At 34.5% G+C, this 22,219-nt stretch overlaps 1 pseudogene; it reads right to left on the bottom strand.

The window, feature by feature from the left end:
• Positions 1-7,474: 7,474 nt before the first annotated feature.
• LOC18030418 lies at positions 7,475-8,375 on the bottom strand (annotated as a pseudogene).
• Between the last annotated feature and the right edge of the window lie 13,844 nt (positions 8,376-22,219).

Genomic DNA, 22,219 nt, shown 5'->3' with positions numbered 1-22,219 from the left:
TTTTGTTGTATTGACGAAGTGATACATAGGTTTATTTGTATCATCATGTTTATTAAAAGCGAAGTAACAATAAGCTTTTAAGCTCTCTCATTGAGTTTGAGGGTGGCTAATTACCTTTTTTTGCCTCTTAATAATTTTTTAATATATTTAATTAATTAACTTCAAAAATACTTACCAAACATAAAAATCAAGATATATATATGAAAAATAAGCTTTTGAGCTCTCTCACTGAGTTTTAGGTTGCCAATTATTTTTTGCTCCTTAATAATTTTTTTAAAATATATTTAGTTAATTAAGTTTAAAAATACTTACCAAAAATAAAAATAAAGATATATGAGATATGAAGATTATAAGAATAAAAGCAATTAGGGTTTTGTTTTCTTATTTCCAGACTTTGGGTTTGCGTTTAAGATGAATGAGGAGTTGGTATTTCAGCTTCGTGATTGATTGATTACCAAAGAATATTGTTCTATGACTTATAGATCGGCTGTCAAATATGCTCATCTGATCTCGATTTGGTTTCTTGTTTCAGAACGTGTCTGATTTATAATCAGAGAATTTTTCTATGACTTATTGATCGGCTGTTAAATCTTTTATGCTCCTCCTATGATCTCGATTTTGGTTTCTGGTTTCAGAATGTGTCTGGTTTATAATCAGAGAATGTATCATCTAATTTTTTCAACTACAGTGACGAAAATATCAAAATTCAAATAGTTGAAGTGATCTCTAAGATTGTTTCAGACGTTTGTGTTCTAATAAGTTTTCTTATGTTTTTCTAGGGATTTACAAAGTCTGGTTTGGTGGGAGAGACTTCGATTGACTTTGCTGATGTTGATGCAATTTAGAGTTTAAGACATGCAATGTTTCTCTTCTTTTCCAGAATTCAAATTCAAAACCACTGTTGCATGTTAGTTCTCTTTCTCTTTATCTCTTTATTGCATTAATGTTTATTATGCCACATTGTTTTTTTTGTTTTTTTTTTTTTGCATCCAAACAAGGCTCAGCAGAATTTACTTCTTTGTCTTTTGAATTATATTTTTGAGGTATCAATACAAAGACGAGAATGTGGATCTGCAAAGGTACTCTCAACTTCTTGCAAGTCTTTATTAGTTCTTATTTGGAGTCTCTGATTTCTCTATATACTATGAAAGACATGGAAAGCTTGGTGAAAAGGTCACAGAGCCAAGATTTGAAATCCCATTTGGGCATTGAAGAAGATGAAAGCCGTAAAGATCATTAATTCACAAGAAGTGCATAAAGTAGTTGGTGAGTATGCTTGCTTTTTTAATGTGATCATATAGGTAGCCATCATCCTCAAAAGCTGGTTCATTTCATGAGTATGATCAATGTCAAGATTTCTATTTGCTGTATGTTTTTTTTTTTTGTTTTTTTTTGTTATTATCTAAGTCTCTAATCTATATGGAATCTGGAGATGTTTCAGGCTGAGTTCTTGCGGAGTTCAACACTAGAGCACCATCACGTGGGAGATCCTTGTGTTATCTGCTCATTGTATGAAATTTTTACTGTTTTAGGCTACCGCTTCGATTGAAACACGAAAAAACATGTGGCTCCTTAATCTCCCACGATTGATTTGAGTATATTGAAACAACATAGCAGTTTCTTCCAAGAGGTTAAGGAATTGATCTCTGGTTTATAATGTTTATACTATACAGAGTAAACTTTTGCTTATATCAAATAGCCTAAACTTGGAGCATCATATGGTGGACATGCTCAGGTGAATGATGCTTCAGAAGTACTGGCTCTGATTTTTGCACAGCCCCAAGAAACCATAGTACATTTTCTCTCATGAGATTCTGCGTATGTGTAAGAGTGGACACTAGCATTTGTTTTTCTTTTCTTTTCTACTTTATGTGTCTACTAAGTGTTTATAAAATGCTCAGCTAAAAAATGAGTGTGAGAAGGAATATTATTAATGTTTCTGTGTTTGGGTACTAAAAAATTCTTACTCTCCTTAATTCGTGAAGAGAATATTTGTGAATCTGTTAATTAGTAAGTGAGAATTTAAGTAGACGACATCTTTAGTGGTGTTCTCACGTTAGGAATGTTGTCACAAACAAGATGGTGGAGTGCAATGGGAAGTGAAGTGTGGGTTAATATGTGGTTTTGTTGTTGTTGTAGTTTTTGAGTCTTGAGTTTTCTTAGATATTGTTGCCGATGTATCTGATGAGGAGGAATCGGAGAGGAACATGGATGGAACGACTGAAGTGGAAGAGGATGGTTTTCTGTTCTTTCATATGTTTTGATTGTATGGAACTGTGTTCTGCACATCTTTAAGACAGTTTAGTTGATTTGTTTTAGTATATGCATGTTCCAAATATTATAATAAGGAAACGCAAAGCAAAGAGACCATAAGATTGTTTTATTTAAATGTATACAGATTCTAGAAGATCACTGCACTCGCCACTCTATTAATCTCAAGATGATTTTTAAGTGGCTCATGATTTTTATCTAACGCAGGTTTTTTTTTTTGCGATATCTAACCCACGTTAAACCAGATAACTAGAGTTACATAAATGGGAAGAGAATTCGAAATAGAGAGATAGAAAGAATTACTTTGATCAAATATAAAACATAACTGCAAAATCGAAATGGGGATTGTAAGAACAATGGTTATGGATTGATTTATTCTAGGAATATGCCATATAGGTCTTCTTTACAAAAGTGCTATTAACTTTCTATTGAATAAAAAATATTATGTAGACCAAACACTAACATAAATAGTCTAGTTTAAAATTCTAAATGAAATTTTTAATGATTATGTGTTTTTTTATAAATGAAAAAACCTTCACAAAAAAAAAAGTAATCAGTTTGAAGATTTGAAAGAAAAAATTCTGTTAATTTAAAGGTTTTTGAAACATACACCTAAAATGGTAATGTTGTATTAGTATAAATGTGGAAAAAAATCAGCATTTTGATTGCATTAGTGAAAATTTCTAATTTTGAAAAGCAAACTATATTTTAATAACTATTGATACAACACTCAATAATCGATTTTGCTAAAGAACAAAAGTTCAAGTGCTCGCGCTTGCGAGAAAATTAATATCCGACAAGAAGGAAACACAATTCCCATAAATGGGGAAAGATTTCTGCCTAAAAAACAAGAATTAACATCATCCACAATCTTAGTATATACAAATAATGATTAATCTAGAGGTCAAACTTAACATGTAATCAAAGAAATTGTTTAACTACATATCATGGTTTCGTATTCGTGCTTGCAAGAAAAATAATAGTCAACCAGAAAGAGGGAATATTATCATAAAGCAAGGAGAAAGTTCTGGTTATAAAGAATAAATAATTAAAATCATCTATAAACTTAATGTATACAAAAAATGATTGATTGAGAAATGAAACCTAACATGCATGGTAGTAAATCTACTAAATACATTGTTTATCTACAATATAATATCATAGTTTTGTTATTTTTTTAACTTAATCTAAATTGTATTAGATATCTCAAAGTAAACAAAGATGAGATAAATAATCAGAATCAGATTAAACCGAACCAAAATCAGACCTAAACCGCAGCGAATTGTTAGTTCGTCTCTTATTCATTCCTAATTTTTTTGTTTAATGTGGTTTATAAAGAACACTTCATACTTTAAATATAGATGTCTCGATATATACAATTTTTGAGGAAAGAAGGATGGAAAGATCGAGAGCAAGAATGAGAGAGCCAAAGAGGAGATATGGAAAGCAAAATATGGAAAGAGAGAGAGGGAGGGAGAGAGGGAGGGAGAGAGAGAGGGAGGGAGGGAGAGAGAGAGAGAGAATGGTAGGGGGATGGAGGGACGGAGGAAGGGACATAGAGATAGAAAGAAAGAGAAAGGGGAAAAGGTTAGAGCTTTCAGGTACATATTATTGATTGATATTAGTTCTCTGTTAATTCATCTTTTCTTTGATCCTAATTTTTTGCTTAATTTGGTTTACAAAGAAATACTCTGTACTTTAAAGTTGTTATACATAAAATTAAGAACAAGGGAGGGAAGGAGAGAGGGAGACCGAGAATGAAGAGAGAGGGGAGAGAGAATGAGGAGAGAGAGAGATAGAACCAGAAAGAGTGAGAGACAGAAATTGAGTTTACTTTTAGGGATATGTAGATGGAGAGAGAGTGAGAGAAATATATAAAGATAGATGGAGAGAGAAAGTGAAAAGGGAGAGAGAAAGTTAAATTTTTTAGGTACATGATTTAAATCTAAGATAATTTCTACCAAATACAATTTTCAACTTTTTTTTGTTACAGTCAAAGGCACTTCAGTGTTTTGGTATACTTATCTCAATTTGTTACCTCATTTTTTCCAAATATACTCCTCATTTCATCTAATTTGATTTTCATCTTTTACCATTCTTATTATTTATCCACAACACTTTAAAAAAAATTATATAACATTGTCCACCAATATCTGCTACTTTGCTTCTAAGTTCTTTTCTCTGAAACAAAAACCTGCAAATCCTTCTCAGGAATTAATGGCCAAAATGTCATAATTTAGAAGAAAAAAAAATCTGTTGTGCCATAAATAAGTCTATATATCATAATGTATATGGAATTTCAATTTTACCCTTAATGAAATAATGTTATGGCATCCTTGATTTTATCTAAAAATTAATGTTTAAATAAATTCATAATTAATACAATAAAATTAAAACAAAAATTAATAAAAAAATTATGATTTTTTTTTCTCATTTCTTCTCAATTTTTCTCTTCATCTTCAACCTCAAATCTGCTAAATCTCATTCTTGCTGTTAAACTTTCCCATCCTCCTCCTCTTCCTCCTCCTCCTCTTCTGCTGCAATCAATTCGTTGTTCTTAGCTCCTCTATATTCTGCCATTGTTGAAGCTTTAAAACTGAGTAAATTGTTCTTATTTGAGAATTTAGGGATTTCAAAATTTAGAAATTGAATTTGCGAAATTTGCTTGTTTTGGTAACCAGATTTGGTTGGGAACCAAGTTTTATATGAAGATTAGGTCTTTGCATTGGTAATTTTTCGAGTTTAGTTATTAAATCATAGTGATTCTTAGATAATCTAGAATTGGAACCCGAGTTCATCACCAAATCTGTAGAGGATGACAACTGGTACAAATAGTACAACTAAGAGATAGAGGACAACTGGTTCAAATGGTACAACTAAGAGATTGAGGACAACTGGTACAAATAGTACAACTAAGAGATAGAAATCAACTAAGACAAATAGGTATAACTAAGACAACTAGAATAATTGCTAATTGCGTATTTTTTTTATTCTATGTTCAGGAGATAATGAGCATCAGCCACACAAACATTTTAATGGATTTCAAGAAATTTCGTCTATGTTATATCATTTACTATCTCATATTTGGAGCAGATAACTTATTTAATCTAAGTTATATTGTTAATCATGTTATGAAACAAAAGAGGCAAAATATATGATTTTACATAACTTGTAATATGAAAACCTCGTAAATGAAAATTAATAGTTGAAAATCAATGTAAACGTTAAAATCTCAAAAGAACAACTATTAAGATTTTCAGACAACTGGACAATTAGGTACAACTATGTACAAAAATTGACTGTGCACATAGTTACATGTGTTACTTTGACAGACATCTCGACATTTAGAAAAGTCAATCTAGTCCAGAGAATTTTATTTTTGGCTGAAAATGCTTTCCGTATGGAAATAAACAAGGTACAACTGGACATATATGTACAACTATATGTAATTCTTTAATTTAGAAAATAATAATAATAAAATTATAAATATAAAAAGAAAGCATTCACTTAAAAAATGCAAAAAGTTAAAAACTATAAGAAACAAAATTAAAAAGATGGATATTATGAAGTTATCAATTTTCTAATACATATTATTGGTTTCACATCAAACACCTCTTATGATACAAGGAATACTTTGATAATGTTAACAATCTTATGATGGAAAAGAGGCAAAATTATTTCGCATAAATTATAGTATGAAAATGTTGTAAATGGACTACAGTAGTCGAAAATCATGTAGACAACTACAAAATAATAATTTATATTAAGGGACAGCTGGAAAAATGCTAAAATCGCCAAAGGACAACTATGAAGAATTTTGGACAACTGGAGAAGTATGAACAACTATATAAAGAAAATAGATACTTAAGAAATGGAAACATGTCTTAAACTATAAGGAACAATATTAATAACATAGATAAAATAAAATTATCATTTTCCTAATACATATTATTAGTTTCACATCAAACATCCCTTATGATACAAGGAAGACTTTCATAATGTTAACGATCTTTTGATGGAAAAAATGCAAATATATGATTTAACATAATTTGTGTTATTGAAACCTTATAAATGAACTGCAATAGTCGAAAATCATGTGGACAACTACAAAATAATAATTTATATTAAAGGACAACTGAAAAAATGCTAAAATCGCCAAATGATAACTATGAAAAATTTTGGACAAGTATGAACAACTATGTATAAGATTGACGGCGCACATGTTATTTTGACTGCGCACATGTTTTTTTTTGTCGACGCACATATTTTTTTTTTAATTAATTTTAATTATAATTTAAAATTATATAATTATACCACTTCTACCAAATTGTACCAAATTGTACCAAATTGTACTTAGTGTTAGTTGTACTTAGTTGTTCATAATTGTACTATAATTCTATCATAATTGTACATAGTTGTCCATAATTGTATTTAGTTGTCCATTTTTGCATTTGAATAAAAAAGATGAATAAAAAAGATGAATAAAATAGAATGTAACAAAAAATGAAAAAAAGATGGCTTTTTTTTTTCTTGTTTTCTGAAGAACTCATAGTAAATAAAATAAAACATCTAAGATAACATCTCAAATTCAGCAAAAATTAATGAAATAAAACAAATCAAGTACTTGTCAGAATATATAAACATTAAGATGAAAGAAATCAGATCATGAAACTTCTATGTTCAGCTCTACACCTGAGCTTTTGCAGCTTCTTTTTTTTCATTGGCTGCAGCCATTAGTTCATAAAACTTCTCCGACTTCACAAGCGTAATTTCAATCTACCAAACCAAATACCAAAGATAATCAAATTGATAACTCCCAGCACATGTTCTTTTCTTCGTGATGTGCATGTTCTATAACTAAAATATTCACATCGGAACTATACAAATAGACAATCCAATAGCATAGTGAGATTAACATCTGCCAAGAATCATATTTTTATGCTTCTTCTCCACGGGTTTCTTTGAACTTCCACCACCAACAAGCTGTCCTTCAAATCTGCCAAGAATCATATTCTGCAGAACAACCAATAACATAGTGAGACTAACATCAATACTAGTAAAAGTAAAACAGGCTTTTGTGTGGAACTAAGAACAAGTGGCCTTGTTCTTTCGTGAGTTTTTTGCCAGCAAATTCAAAAGTTCAAAGAGATCAGACAGCCAGATAGGTGAATACTTAACAGAATTGAAAAAACAAGCGAGGAAATAAACTCAATTATTTCTACAGGGCAACATGAGTGGAGCGAGTGCAATTCGTTCTCCAGGCAGCTATTTTAAGATGTACAAAGACAAGCATACGAGTGATAGTAAAGAAAGATCATTCTCCAGGCAGCCATTCTCTCCAAGCCTAAAAGGCTTCCTCACAACAACTTAATATTCTCCTCCTCTATCAAACTCACCAGTCTTGAACTCGGCCAAGTACCTGTAGTAGTCACCCTTCATCTTGAGGTAGAAAACCTTGGAATCCTCAGAAGCAGCGGAAGGGATGAGCGTAGAATCGAGAGGCTTGAGGATTCCGTCAAATTCCTGATAGCTCCGATTCGACTTTAGCCTTGTACTCAGGATCGTTGACGGATCGTGTTGACGCAGTTAACGGGGCCGCGGTTCTCCTCCTTGTGCTCGATTGAAGAGATGATCCGCCAGGAAGCACGGCGAGCGCCTACGTTCTTGTAGGCGACATAAAGGAGATTTTGCTCCTCGGCGGTGAGCTCATTGCCATCTGTGGCGGCGGAGACCTTCTCCATGAATTCCACCATCTCTTCCTACCTCTCCGCCTGCTCCACGAGCTTCGCCATGTACACGAAATCTTCATGCGATAAAACCGCCGTACGATGGATCCAGATGCAGAATAAGAAAAAAAATCTCAGATCGGAACAAAATTTCTCTCGTTCGATTCAGTTATCAGAGTCCATCTCATCTCCCGCCGGTGAATTAATCAGCCGATTTCCCAGCGACAGTGAACTGGGAAGGAGAGAGAGAGGAGAATCTGAATTGGAGAAGAGATGAGAGTGAGTGAGACGAAGAAGAGAAGACAAAGAAAAGAGATTATCGAATTGGTGGAGAGAAGGAAAAGCTTGAACAAACGGAAGCGGAAGTAAAAGTCGCGATGAAAATATTTTTTTTTTTAATTGTGAATTTATGATATAATTATTTAAGGTTAAATGTAAATTGAATCGTCGGGTTTGAATATGATGGGTGGATAGAATTGTGGTTGGGTTAGTAATATTATAGATATATAGGGAAAATGAAATAAAGTACACCACTTTTTGTATTAAAAGAAAATCAAAATTAAATTAGTTATTAGAGCTATAGCTTTTCAGCCTATTTTTTTTTAAATTATGCTTTTTCAACCTCGGGCTCCCTCCTCAGCCATCTCAGCTTATGTCCAATGTCTTTCAGAAGAACCTTTGGTAATCTTCTGATTAATTGGATTTCTGCATTTCGATTGATTTCTATTCCTTCTCGCTGTAATCTCTCTTTCTCTCAAGAATCAATGGCCAATATGCCATAATTTAGAAAAGAAAAATCTATTATGCCATAAAAGAGTCTAGATGCCATAATGTATATGTAATTCCGATTTTGTTCTTAATGAAATAATGTTATGGCATCTTTGATTTTATCCAAAATTAATGTTTAAATAAATTCATAATTAATATATTAAAATTAAAACGAAAATTAATAAAAATATGATTTTCTTTTTCTCTTTTCTTTCTAATTTTTCTCTTGTTCTTCAACCTCAAATCTGTTAAATCTCATTCTTGTTGTTGAACCTTCCCGTCCTCCTCTTCCTCTTCCTCTCCATCTTCCTCCTCTTCTGCTGCAATCAATTCATTGTTCTTAACTCTTTTTTATTCTGCCATTGTTGAAGCTTTAAAACTAGGTAGATTGTTCTTATTTCAAAATTTAGGGATTTCAAAATTTAGAGATTGAATTTGCAAAATTTGCTTGTTTTGGTAACCAGATTCGGTTGGAAACCAAGTTTTATATGAAGATTAGATCTTTGCATTGGTAATTTGTCGAGTTTAGTTGTTATATCATAGTGATTCTTAGGTAGTTTAGAATTGAAACCCGAGTTCATCACCAAATTTGCAGAAGAGGACAACTGGTACAAATGGTACAACTAAAAGATAGAGGACAACTGGTACAAATGGTATAACTAAGAGGTAGAGGACAAGTGGTACAAATGGTACAACTCATAGATAGAAGACAACGAGAATAATTGTTAATTGATGAGTATTTTTTTATTCTATGTTTATGAGATAATGAACATCAGCCACACAAACATTTTAATAGATTTCAAGAAATTTCATCTATGTTATATCATTTACTATCTCATATTTGGAGCATATAACTTATTTCATCTATGTTATATTGTTAATCATGTTATAAAACAAAAAGATAAATCACAAGCTGGTGATGCAACTTGTAATATGAAAACCTCGTAAATGAAAATTAATAGTTGAAAATCAATGTAAACGCTAAAATCTCAAAAAAAACAATTAATAATAACAAAATTATAAATATAAAAAGAAAGCATTTACTTAAAAAATGTTAAAAACTATAAGGAATAAAATTAAAAAGATGGATAATATGAAATTATCATTTTTCTAATACATATTACTGGCTTCACATCAAACACCTCTTATGATACAATGAAGACATTGATAATGTTAACAATCTTTTGATGGAAAAGATGCAAATATATGATTTTGCATAAATTTTAGTATGAAAAAATTGTAAATAGACTACAGTAGTCGAAAATAATGTGGACAACTACAAAAAAATAATTTATATTAAGGGACAACTGGAAAAATGCTAAAATCGTCAAAGGACAACTATGAAGAATTTTGGACAACCGGACAATTGGGTACAACTATGTACAAAACTGACGGCGCACGTGATATTTTGACTGCGCACATGTCTATTTTTGTCGGGGCACGTGTTCTCTAGCTTTGTGGATGTGAATATACAAGCAAAGGACAACTGGACAAGTAAGGACAACTTTATATAACTCCTTAATTTTTTAAAAATTAATAATTAAATTATATTAAACATATAAAGAAAATATATACTTAAAAAATGCAAACACATCTTAAACTATAAGGAACAATATTAATAACATGGATAAAATAAAATTATCATTTTTCTAATACATATTATTGGTTTCACATCAAACATCCCTTATGTTACAAGGAAGACTTTCATTATGTTAACAATCTTTTGATGGAAAAGATGCAAATATATGATTTTGCATAATTTGTGTTATGAAAACCTTGTAAATGAACTGCAATAGTCGAAAATCATGTGGACAACTACAAAATACTAATTTATATTACGGGACAATTGGAAAAATGCTAAAATCATCAAAGGACAACTATGAAGAATTTTGGACAACCGGACAATTGGGTATAACTATGTATAAAATTGACAGCACACGTGGTATTTTGACTGCGCACATGTCTATTTTTGTCAGGACACGTGTTCTCTAGCTTCGTGGATGTGAATAAGTAAAGGACAACTGGACAAGTAAGGAAACTTTATATAACTCTTTAGTTTTTTAAAAATTAATAATTAAATTATATTAAAATATATACTTAAAAAATGCAAACACATCTTAAACTATAAGGAATATTTTTTCCTTGAAATCTATAAATTAATAACTCTATAAATTAATAAAATATCAAAATCCTAACATTATTAATTTATAGAGTTTTTATTGTAGTTGTACATAGTTGTACTTAGTTGTCTATAATTATATTTAATTGTACCATTATTATACTTAGTTGTTCATCATTGTACTTAGTTGTCCATCTTTGCATTTGAATAAAAAAAAGTGAATAAAATAGAATATAACAAAAAATGAAAAAAAAGATGGTTAATTTCTTTTCTTCGTGATGTGCATGTTCTATAACTAAAAAATTCACATCGAAACTATACAAATCGACAGAGTATCTTTGCCAATTGATGATAATTTAATTAAGAGTAATTAAATATCTATGAAAAATTATGGATAATTATCATTTTTTTTAATACATTATAGACTTTTTCTTTGTTTGATGTTACATTTGAATAAAGGAAATGAACAAAATAAAATGAAACAAAAAAATGAGAAAAATATGGCTGGTTTTTTTTTGTTTTTCATGTTTTGTGAAGAACCCATAATAGGTACGACAAACCATTCAAGATAACATCTCAATGTGGGGACCTGCATTTACAAATCAGATTATTCTTTATGGGGACCTGCATCTAAACCTTACCACCATTAACGATTCTGGATCTGCGAGTGTTTCTTCTTTAAACCTTCCTCTTTATAAGCTAAACTCCCCAAATTCTCTTCATTCGATCTCTTAGCTTCCATAATCAGTACATGTAAAGAAATAAACAAAACAAAATGTCCATAATTGTTCAAGAAACGTATGCAGACAATAATCTTAGTAAGCTAAAATAAAATAATCTTCACCCTCAACTCAAAAGATTTTAGATAACGGGTTAAGAAAAAGAGACAGAACCTTCAACACTCCTTTGAAACAAACCTGCTAAGCAAGAACCAAACCGGCAGTGAAAATTGAAACACAGTTTGGAAACAGCCAACAACAAAATCTGAAGAACCACAACTCCTACAGCTAGATGAGACCTAGAAGAATCTGTATTCAAAATGAGAAAAGGCCAACACAACTGAAACATCAGACCAAGCAAAAAACAGAGGACGACAACCATCTTGAACTGAAAACCACATCAAAGAATAAAATGGAGACGCTTCAAAGCCTTAAGATGCGGAGAAGAGGAAGAAGCACCTTGGAGGAAATGAAAACCGTTAGAGCCAAAAAACCATCAGAACAAAATCTGATGCTGAGATTTCGATATACATCTCAAGAACAGCTGAAACAAGATTCCATATAGCAATCTAGGTGAGATTTCCCATCAATTCGAGAAACATCAGTAGTCCGGATTAAAGGATTTACAAATTCTCTCACCCAAGAATACATAAACATCGCAAATACTTTCAGTCTAGTACAAATCAAGATACATTAAGCCAATAACTCGATCTCAAATAAACTGATGCGATAAGATTGATCAAAAAGGTAGAAAATCAGAAACTAAAAGTAAATCACAAACATGTTATTCTTACCTTTTTGATCAACATATCACGTCTCTTCTTCTGCAAATTTTCTTTCCTCTTATTCCTGATCTCAACCATGTTAATTCTCCTTATAACACTAATTGTATCCTTCACATTCATAAGTCTCATAAACAAAAAAAAAATCAGGAATCCATTTCTCAAAAACTCCTTCAGCAATGACTTCCAATACTGTTTTAGACTGGGGAAATTGTTGTTATTTCAAGAGCCACAGAGAAGAAGTCTTACAAGGAGATTGTGATAGATGGATCGATGGGAGGCGGAGAGAAATCAAACTGCAACTAATCAGAAGCCGAGACGCAACGAACAGAAACATTTGTGTTTTTTTTTTGATGAAATGTGAAATTTATTGATCAATCAAATATTTACAAAGAGTTTTCATCAAAGGACACAGCAATGCTATAAGAGAATGGATAATAACCAAAAACAACACCTCAGTCCGGTGTCATTTCGAACCAGCGCTGTAAGAGCTGATGCAGCCTCGGGTTGGTTGCATAGTTTAGAGAGGTGATTCAGTTCCTGATTACTCTATCGATTTGCCGGACGAGTTGCAGGACTGGGTTGAATCCCGAGTGGTGAATACGGGAATTTCTCTCTCGCCATTAGGAGTATACAGTCACCTGAAATGCCAGCCTGAGAAGAATTGTGTCATGTCTGCTTCCTCTGTAGTTGATCAGCGCTTCAATTGTAACAGTCCAATCAGGGTCAAGGTGGTTTCGCAGAAGTCTCCCCGCAACATCCGACCAGACTGTAAACGAGTACGGGCACGTAAAAAAGATGTGATCACGCGATTCATTTCTTTCACCATAGAGAACACAAGGTTGTTCTTCACCCCATCGTCGCATACGGTCTCCGGTTGAGAGCCGATTGTGCAGAGCTAACCAGGTGATGAATCTGCAGCGAGGGATACCATGATTGAACCAAAGGAGCCTCCATCATCGGATGATAGGATGATGCGAACGGATCTGGTTCCAGGTGTGATAAGCAGAGAAGCTCTCTTTAAAAATGTCATGTGAGTGCTTCCAAAGATAAAGGTCAGGTCCCAACTCAGCTCGGGGAAGAGGATGATTTCGTATAAGGGTGAACAGGGGATCCCACTGTCGAGACTGTGAACGGCGGAGCCGCCACCCATTGTGACCAACCGCCTCTTTCACCGTTGCCAAGAGCGGGATTCCCAGAACCTGAGGACCAGTGGTACCGAGAATATCAATCAGTCTACCCATCGGGAGCCATCTGTCATACCAGAAAGAAGCAGTGGCGCCATCTCTAACGATACACTGAAGGAAAGGAGAAGCCTCGTCTCGAAGCTTGAGGAGTTTTCTCCAAATCCAAGAACCCAGCGAGCGATCAGGAGTGAGCCAGAAAGTGTGACTTCTAATGAGGTTGTGCTTCGTCCACAGAACCCAGAGAGAGGATTAGGCACTGAAAAGATGCCAAATTAGCTTGAAATCAAATACCCTGGAGACATCACGAAGGCGGCGAACCCCTAAACCACCTTCTTCTTTCGGTTTGCAGATATCAAGCCAAGCAATCTTCGCACCAACAGAATTATTAGGATTTCCAGACCAGAGGAAAGCACCACAAAGTCTTTCTATTTCGTCCAAGCAACTCATCGGAAGAGGGAATACAACACACCAGAAGTTGGCGATGCTCGAGATGACAGAGGTGATTAGTTGTAGACGACCGGCGTAAGAGAGATGTTTTGTCGTCCAAGAAAGCATTCTCGCACGGATACGATCCACTAGAGGATTGTAATCCTGTTTTGTCAGCATCTTTGTCGTTAAGGGGAGTCCCAGATAGCGAATTGGAAGCGAGTGGATAGGGATACCAAGGTCTGCAGCCAAGTTAGTGACTGAGAGCTGAGGCAATCCTCCCACAAAAAGAGACGATTTCGTTGCATTTATGTGAAGAACCGAGATTTTTGAAAATTCATCAAAAACCTTGAAAGTTTCCCTCAAAGACGACGAAGTCCCATCCGTAAATACCAATAAGTCATCAGCACAGGTGAGATGCGAAACGCGAACATGGTTACACCGGGGATGTGATCCTATTCTGCCACTTTCAACAGCCTGATTCAAGAGATGAGACAAGGCATTTTGAACAATAACAAAAAGATATGGGGAGAGGGATCAGCCTTGCCTAATGCCCCTGGAGCTGTGGAAAAAACCCTCGACTTCCCCATTAACAATAACAGAGTAGTGAGCCGTAGAAACACACTGATGGATCCAGTGAATAAATAACTCGGGGAAACCGAGCGCCCGAAGAATCCCAGTGATGGAGGTCCATTGAACAGTGTCAAATGCCTTGGAGATATCGAATTTGATGGTGTTTCGGGGAGCAATGGAATCTTTGTGGTAGTCCTTTACCCGTTCTGTAGCTAAAAGAACATTCTCCAGGAGCAATCTACCCTTGATGAAAGCATTCTGGTTTGGTTCAATGAAATCCGGAAGACAAGCTTTGAGACGATTAGCTAAGATCTTAGAAATGATCTTATACACCATATTACAGCATGCAATCGGTCTATAGTCTTTCATAGTAACACACGTACCATCTTGCCTTTTGGGGATGAGGGCCAGCAAAGTTGAGTTAATCGATTTTGGCATGAAACCAAACATGAAGAAAGACTGAACCGCCGTGATTAGATCGGGACCAACAATCCCCCACGCTGAGATGAAGAATTCCTTTGTGAAACCGTTTGGACCAGATGCCTTATCAGAAGGCATGGAGAAAAGAGTATTACGAATTTCCTCCCCCGAAACAGATGATGTGAGGGCGATGCAGCGGTCTTGAGGGCAGCGGTATTCGAACAATTGCGAAAAATAATCCTGAGGCATCTCAACAAAATCACTATCCTCCGCCTGAAGGAAGCACCGAAAGTGTTCAGCAGCAATTGCCTTAATGGCGCCTGGGTCTGTGATTTCCTCCCCTGTCTCAGCTATCAGTTTCCGGATGATATTTTTTGATGTTCTGGACTGAGTTGCTCGATGAAAATAAGAAGTGTTTTGATCGCCGCATCTTAGCCACTGAACTCTGGACTTTTGCTTAAAAAACTGCTCTTCAAGACCCGCTAGAGTATTCCACCGCTCAAGAGCGGACGTAACTGCCTCGGCATTTTCTGCTGTTGGATCACTCATTGCTCTGTTTTGAGCTTCACAGAGCAGAGTATAGGAATCCGACGCACGCTTAGGGAGGTCACCGAATTTTGTTTTGTTCAGAACCCGGAGACTATATTTCAGACCTTTAAGCTTTTTGTGAAACATAGATAGAGCCATGCGAGAGTGGTAGAGAGGCGGGTGCATCGACCATTGGTTGTGAACCAAAGCATGAAAGTCTGGGTGCGAAGCCATGAAGTTGAAAAACCGGAAAGGCTTCAGAGCAGACGAAACAACACTGTGCAAATGAACGATACATCGGCAGTGATCAGAGATACCTCCTGCTTCAAAAGCAGCATATGAGTTAGGGAAAGTAGAGAGCCAATCCGAAGTGATGAGCGCTCGATCGAGCCTTTTCGCTATAAGATTGGAATCTTGACTATTCGTCCAAGTGAATATAGATCATGTAGATGCAAGATCCGAGAGTCCACATTGCGAGACTGTATTTTGAAAATCCCTCATCTCCGTCGTACAAAACCGAGAGTCCAAGAAACGAGAATGTTCAGAAGCCATGAGAATCTCGTTAAAATCGCCTAGGATGACCCATGGCAATGAAACTTGCGATAATGAAGACGCAATATTTACTAGGTCAGTCCACAGAGCTTGTCTTTCCGCTTCAAAGTTAGAAGCATATACGAAAGTGCACAGGAATTTGCAGCTGGTAGCTAGAACCGTAACAGTGCAAGTTATGTGCTGAGCACTTTTGAAAATCGGGCAGATATCAACAGCATCAGACCAACCAATCCAGATTCTACCAAGTCTATGGTAATCATAATTCGAGAGAGTTGACCAGCCCGGCATTATACGATGCATAATGTCCTGTGACAGTTCTTCCCTAACTCGAGTTTCCACAAAAGAACCAAAAACAGGCTTCACAGATTGAATCCAGCGTCGGGCTACTTCGTGTTTGCGAGGTTTATTGAACCCTCGCGTGTTCCATGCAAAGAAAGATGTCATAACTTCCGAGAGGAAGTTTTTTTTGATGATTGGTGGACCTGCTTCCTTGCCTTTTATTCCCTCTCTTTTCGGCCCACGAGATCTACTACGACGTTGGCCATTGCGTATTTGTATTTTCCGTTTCTTTTTGTGATCATCAACACGGTTGGTAGTTATCTGCTTTGTCACTTCAATATCAGGGTCCGAGATATCCACTTCCTCATCCTCAACTGTGTTACCACTTACATCCATGTCTCCCGAGTCTTCTATCTCACCCTCCTCAATAAGATTCTCAAGAGCACCGAATCCGTTAGGGGAAATAGGAGCTCCATTATTTTCTGTAGAGAATTGCGGTTTTAGAGGTGAGCTACCTTTACTTGTACGAGTAACAGCAATCCATTCGTCCTTCTTTGAGTCTTTTTCCAGAGAGATTAAATTTTCGGAATGCACCGTGGTTCCAGAGGTGCTGCCCGAATCCACGTCTTTGAAGGGAAGAGTGCGCTCCAAGTCATTGAGCAATTTTTGGGCTATCTCTTGAACAGATACAGATTCGGTCATCTTCTTCATTTCCACGTGATTGGGGTTTTGTTCCTCAACAGCTTTTTCCATCTCGTCACGTACTAAGATACGAACATTCTCACCACTTTGGCAGGACTTTTCAACATGGCCCCATTTGTGACAAATGGCACATCTCGGGGGCAACCATGGGTAGGATACATCCACTAGAATTTGGTCACCATTATTATTCTGGAAGGCGATCTTGTGTATTAGTGGCTTTTGCAGGTTGACTTCCACCAATACCCGCGCCACGTCTAAACGAAGACACCGTTCAGTATTTGGGTGGAGTTTTACAAAACGGCCAGTAGTACGAGATAGAAAACTAAGCCCCTTTTGAGAAAAGAGGTATCCTGGAACTCCACGAAGGTCCACCCACAAAGGCAATGCCGTGAGGTCAGGCGGTGAGCTTGCTGATTCCGGATTCCAATTCTGAATAATCAGAAGGGTATCAGCAATGTACCAATACTTTCTCTTCAGCACCCGCTCTCACATCTGAGCATTTGCAATCCGAAACAACACAGTTGTTTCATTAAGAAACTGAACATCGATCTTGGACGTTTTGACACCCGAGGACCAAATACGGTTCACTGTAGCATGAATAGTTCTAACGTGAGGTGCCTCTCCCATAAAATAGCCGACCACAAAACATTTCCAAAGCGGCGGGTTATCCTCGAGAATGGTTTCAGGGATCAACACCTCCGTAACTCCGTTAGCCACAAAAAAAAACTGTTTCCATAACTGGATCTACTGACTGAGTATCCTGCGCCACATCTGCGTAGGACTCCTTTTTGGAGGGGGAAACACTGGACAGGGGGTCGTTTAGGGGGGAGGGGAGGGGTAGAGATGACCACCGGCTCTGGAGGAGGGTCCATGACCGGTGGTGAGGCTGCCGTGAGAAGTACGAAGACAATCGCACGAAAGCGGCTAGGGTTTTTTAAACATTTGTGTTTTTGGGAACCACTGTTTCCGAGATGGAGGGAGCAGCGGCGAAGGATTGATCTCCCTAAATCAAACAGAAAAGATTCAGCTAGATCTTGGAAATATCTATGAAACCGCCGAAGAGAAGAAGAACACAGATTTTTTTTTCGTCTAATTATATTCTGATAATGAAATATTGATATAATTATTTAATTATTTGAGATAAATAGAAATATCTAAGTGGGTTGAATGGATATTCATGGTTTATTGGATTTGGGTGGGTTTGATCCTGGTATTATTGTAATTAAAAAGATAAATAAAGGAGAGATTAGAATTTTCCAGGGTTTTCGTTATTAAAAAAAATCAAAATTAAATGAATTATTAGATTATGGCTCTTGAGCCTACTTTTCTCCAAATTGTGGCATATTAGCCTCTCGCTCTTCTCTCAAGCCTCTCTCATTTAACCAGGTTTTATAAAGAACCAATCTTGTTTTCTTCCCTTTTCAGGAAATTTCCAAAGGAACAATTTCAAGAATTAATGGCTCAGATGCCATAATTTGTAAACAAAAAATCTGCTGTGCCATATTATAGTCTGGGTGCCATAAATCACATGAAAATCCCATTTTACCCTTAATGAATTGGTTTATGGCATATCTGATTTTATCCAAAAATAATATTTAAATAATTTCGTAATTAATATATTAAAAGTAAAACGAAAATTAATTAAAAATATGATTTTTGTTTTCTCTTCTTTCCAATTCATGTCTTCATCTTCAACTCCAAACCTTCTAAATCTCATTTTTTGCTTTTGTCTCTTCCTCCTCTTCTCCTTCTTCATCCTCTGTAATCAATTTCTTGTCTTTATCTCCTTTCTCTACCATTATTGTTGAAGTTTCAAAACTCAGTTAGGTTTTTATTTAGAGATTTGAGGATTTCACAATTTAGAGATTAGATTTCACAATTAAGGGTTTTTATTTAGAGATTTGCAAATCGGGTTGGTAACCCAATTTATATGACGATTAGATCTTTGCATATATAATTTGTTGAATATAGTTGTTGAATTGTAGTGATTCTTAGATAAATTAGAATTAAAACCCGAATTCATCATCAAATCTGCAGAGAAGGACAACTGGTACGAATGGTACAACTAAGAGATAAGAGGACAACTAGTACAACTGGTACAACTATGAGATAGAGGACAACTGATACAATTAGGTATAACTAAGACAACTTAAATAATTGCTGATTGGAAATTCTTTTATTGTAATTGCAAATCGGATTGGTAACCCAGTTTTATCTGACGATTAGGTATTTGCATTGATAATTTCTTAAATAAAGTTATTGAATCATAGTGATTCTTAGGTAAATTATAATTATACCTCAATTCATCACCAAATTTGCAGAGAATGACAACTAGTACAATTAGGTATAACTATGTACAAACTTTGATATCGCACATAGGTGCACATGTTACTTTGACGGATAACTGGACACTTAGGAAAGTCAATATAGTCTAAAGGATTTTATTTTTAGCCGAGGATGCTTTCCGGATAGAAATAAACAAGGTACAACTGGACACATATGTACAACTATATGTAATTCTTTCAATAGAAATTAATAGTGATAAAAGTATGAATATAAAGCAAACATTCACCTAAAAATGTAAAAAAGTTGTAAACTATAAGGAAAAAAATTAAAAAGATGGATAACATGAAATTATCATTTTTCTAATACATATTATTGGTTTCACATCAAACACCCTTTATGATACAAAGAATTGATAATGTTAACAATCTTATGATGGAAAAGAGCCAAAAATATAATTTTGCATCAATTATAATATGAAAATGTTGTAAAAGGACTACAATAGTCTAAAATCATGTGGACAACTACAAAATGATAATTTATATCAAGGGACAACTGGAAAAACTGCTAAAATCGCCAAAGGACAACTATGAAGAATTTTGGACAACTGGACAACTGGGTACAACTATGTACCAAATTGACGGCGCACGTGGTACTTTGCCTGCGCACATGTCCTTTTTTGTCGGCACACATGTCTATTTTATTAATTTTTAATTGATTTTAATTATAATTTTAAATTATATACGTGTCTAAATGGATAAAAAAAAATTATTTTCAGCCGCCATCTCACACGTGCATCTACAACTGACAATAGTTGTACCTAGTTGTCCAGTTGTCCAAAATTTGTAATAGTTGTCCTTTGATCGATTTTGTAGTTTTTTCAGTTGTCCTTCGCCATAAATTTTTATGTTCTAGTTGTCCACAAGAATTCCGAACATTATATAGCAGCCCCATATGCTTTGTGTTATTATTTTTCTATTTCTTATATTTTTGCATAGACGCTTGCATAAGATGGATAACATTGTCAAAGACTTTCTTATAACATAAGGGCTTATTTCAAGTGAAACCAAAAATATTTGGTTCTTTGAACAAAACAAAGTTTGATTTTATTCTTTCTAGTATAAATGTGAAAAAAACAGTTTTTAAGGTATGAGTTGTATTGTTTTTAAGTAAATAATTTTAAGAATTTATTTTTTAACACTACAATTAATATAGTTGTCCCGAGTTGCACCTAGTTGCCCTGGAGAAATTCATAACGTAATTGTACCTAGTTGCACTTAGTTGCCCTGGAGAAATTCATAACGTAATTGTACCTAGTTGCACCTAGTTACCCTGGAAAAACTCATTACGTAATTGCACCTAACTCCAAAATAAATAGCAATGCAAGAAATTAAAGAAATCCAAAATACAATAACTCCAAAATAAATAGTAATGTAAGAATTCAAAGAAATCCAAAAAATTCAAAATACAAATAACTCCAAAATATTCATGTACACTCTAAGGCCGAAATAAGTTGAATCATTCATTCAGCAGTACCTTGTTTTTAAATTAAGGAGTTACAGATAATTGTATATATGTGTCTAACTGTACCTTATTTATCCCCATTTGGGAAATTTTTCTCTGCTAAAATGAATAATGTGGCTATCCAAAATAAAAATTCACTAGCTAAAATATAATTTTCTTAGCTAAAATAAAATCTCTTCGGATAAAATAAACCTGAAAACATACACAAATTAAGTTTCCATGCTACTTTTGCCCTGAAATACTTATCTAATTTATTATCTGTTTTTGTCTTTCGACGATGTTTTTTTGAGAATAGAAACCACATTTTTGTTTTTTTTTTTGTTTAATTCGGCAGTAAGACAAATAATTCTTGTTTATTATCAAAAATACTCCACCTAGTTTCATTTATATGTGCAATTCATTCTTCATATAAATTATCTATTCCAAAGCTGTTTAGTTTTATATATCGCAATCTTCTTACATACAATATCTTATCGACTAATACCGAATAAGTTATCTGCTCGAAATATGAAGTATTAAATGATATAAAATCTATTGAATTGCTTGTGTGGCTGATGCTCATTCTCCTTTGAAAATATAATAAAAAAAAATCTCAATTAAAAATTATTCAAGTTGTCTTAGGTATATCTATTTTTACTAGGTGTCCTCTATCTCGTAATTGTTCTAGTTGTACCAGTTGTACTAGTTGTCTTCTTATCTCTTAGTTGTACCATTTGTACCAGTTGTTCTCTGGAAATTTGGTGATGAACTCAGGTTTAATTATAATTTATCTAAGAATTACTACGATTCAACAACTATATTTATGAAATTTTTCATGCAAATACCTAATCGTCATATAAAACTGGGTTACAACCCGATTTGCAATTATAATCAAAGAATTTTTAATCAGCAATTATTTAAATTGTCTTAGTTATACCTAATTGTACCAGTTGTCCTCTATCTCATAGTTGTACCAGTTGTGCTAGTTGTCCTCTTATCTCTTAGTTGTACCATTCGTACCAGTTGTCCTTCTCTGCAGATTTGGTGATGAACTCGGATTTTAATTCCAATCTACCTAAGAATCACTATGATTCAACAATGCAAAGACCTAATCGTCACATAAATTGAGTTACCAACCCGAATTGTATACCAAACAAGTAATTTTGGCAAATCCAATCTCTAAATTGTGAAATCCCTAAATCTTCAAATAGAAACCTAATTAGGTTTTGAAGCTTCAACAATGGTGGTGGGGGGAGGAGATAAAGATAAAAAAAATTGATTGCAGAAGATGAGGAAGCAAAATTTGAGTGATGAAGATTTGATTTTGGTGATTTTTAAAATCCATCGTTGTGTTTGACGATGATGAAGACGAGTAAGAAAG

The sequence above is a fragment of the Eutrema salsugineum genome, unplaced genomic scaffold (assembly GCF_000478725.1).
Source record: "Eutrema salsugineum unplaced genomic scaffold, Eutsalg1_0 scaffold_1, whole genome shotgun sequence".
In the NCBI taxonomy this organism is placed as follows: Eukaryota; Viridiplantae; Streptophyta; class Magnoliopsida; order Brassicales; family Brassicaceae; genus Eutrema; species Eutrema salsugineum.
The sequence above is the reverse complement of the archived record's forward strand: the minus strand, read 5'-3'. Positions and strand labels throughout refer to the sequence as shown.